Below are 2,040 nucleotides of genomic sequence, written 5' to 3'. Positions count from 1 at the left end.
TATATAGAACTGGAAAAGCAGAAGGAGCAGTAATTAAGTCAAAAAAGTAAGGGATAAGAAGAAAAAACTTAAAATATTGCTGCTGAAGTTAGAATTTAAAAACTAAAATACTCGTAAATGCCCTTTCATATTTTTTATTTATACTTAAGAGTTTAAAATGAAATTCTGAAGAAGCTATTTATTTCTAATTTTAATGAAGACTAACTGTCTGCAAGTTTACACTTTCAAAATTTGATATTATAAATTATTAATATAAAAATTACACAATAGCAATTTAAGCAAAAATGATGATTGTAAACCATAACCCCTAAGTTAAAAAAAAATAGTCTCATAGAGACATTTCTATATTTTGCATTCAGTTTGTTCATTAGCTTCCATTTTTAAAAAATATTTTTCATATTGCAAATAGAAAATATTTTGTTATCTGTGAATTTAATTTTATAAACTCAATATCATTGATTTAAATATTTTGGATAATGAGTTTTGTTATGAAAATAAAATTAAAAAAAGAATATAATACTAAAAATAAGATGGAAATGTAGCTTAATACAAAGAAATTTTTTAATCAAAAATATTAACTTAAAATTTAAAACAATTGCAATAAGAAGCAAAAACGCATGAAAGACAAAACTGCATACACTATTTGATGAACAATTTCAGAAATTCATTTAGTGAATTATTACTTCAGCAGCAATATTTTAAGTTCTTTTTGCTTCTTGTCCTCTACTTTTCAAGAGTTAATTTTCGAAGTTCAGCACTTAAGAATATTCAAGAATTCTGCGCCCACATGTTTCATTCTAGACCACTTTTTCCCAGACAACGCTTCTGTTATTATAATTAATTACATTTATCATTATAATTTAAAAATACAATTGTAAATACTTTTCAAATACAGACTTTGTTCAAATATAGAAATTTTGTTTGCACTAAAAATAACAAGGGATTATTAGCAACACATCTGCTACAAATAAATATATTTTAAAACAATTTTTGGTATAAAATGATGTTGTATTCTAATTAAGTGATTAATAATTATTTTTTAAATGTGTAAAAGTTTTTATCTTAGTATGTTTTTAATATGTACATATTTTTATACATAAAGAAAATAATGAAAATTTATATGAAATCACAAAAAAACAACTTTTTATGCTTAATATTTTTAGACAGGGTTTTCTCTAAAATATTCATCTCGACGAATTCTTTCAATTGAGCTTGAATAATATTTTACTCTTAAATGACCAATACTTTTTCTTCACTTAACGCTATACAACTACTTTTGTGGCTAATATCTTTTGACAAAGTTTTCACCATAGAATTCTTCTCATAGATCTCTTTTATCTGAAGTAAATTTTGAACGCAGAATTGCTCTGAAAACAGCTTAGAAGATTAGCTAAATACTTTTAGAAAAAGGAAAGAACTGGCTAAGTGATCCATGACAATAAATATCGTCTTTTGAAACGCTAAACATCTTAAAATGGCAAACATATTTTAATTTATTAAAAATGATCACCCTTTTCGTCACTTAAAGCTATACCACTTTTTTGTAGCTAATATCTTTCGACGAAGCTTTCATCTAAGTTTCATCTGATAGGGCTCTTTCATTTGAACACAACTATTGTATGGTTTTCTTTAACAATAACTGAAATGTCAATTTCTGAGGTTACTTAAAATGTTTCATCGCTTAAAGACATACAATTTCTTCGTAGTTAATACTTTTTAACTTTGTTTTCATCAAAAGATTCTTCTCAATGAGCACATTCTTTTGAACTCAATTAATCAACCATTTTCTTTTAAAATTAACTGAAAATTTTGATTCTCAGTAAATTTTCATCTTACTCTCCCATTTTTGACCTCACATATTTTTGTATAATGAACCAAATTTCAACTATTTTATCTCAAAACGTATATTAGGACTGGATAATCATTACTAAAAACCGCATTCAATTTGGTTGAGAACTGAATTAGTGATGGAGTCAAGAATTGCTCGCGAGAAACTAAAAGAAAAGTTAACCGTAAGAAAATATTTATCCACTGCCGTGG

At 25.4% G+C, this 2,040-nt stretch overlaps 1 protein-coding gene across 1 annotated transcript in view; it reads right to left on the bottom strand.

Moving 5' to 3' along the window:
• The window catches only part of LOC106877244 (cholecystokinin receptor type A), a 300,624-nt gene that overhangs the window by 40,045 nt on the left and 258,539 nt on the right, over nucleotides 1–2,040 (bottom strand). The gene's annotated exons all lie outside the window — the stretch shown is intronic.

Source organism: Octopus bimaculoides, chromosome 9, assembly GCF_001194135.2.
Source record: "Octopus bimaculoides isolate UCB-OBI-ISO-001 chromosome 9, ASM119413v2, whole genome shotgun sequence".
Lineage (NCBI taxonomy): Eukaryota > Metazoa > Mollusca > Cephalopoda > Octopoda > Octopodidae > Octopus > Octopus bimaculoides.
Note: the sequence above shows the minus strand (reverse complement) of the source record. Positions and strands in the feature narration are given on the sequence as shown.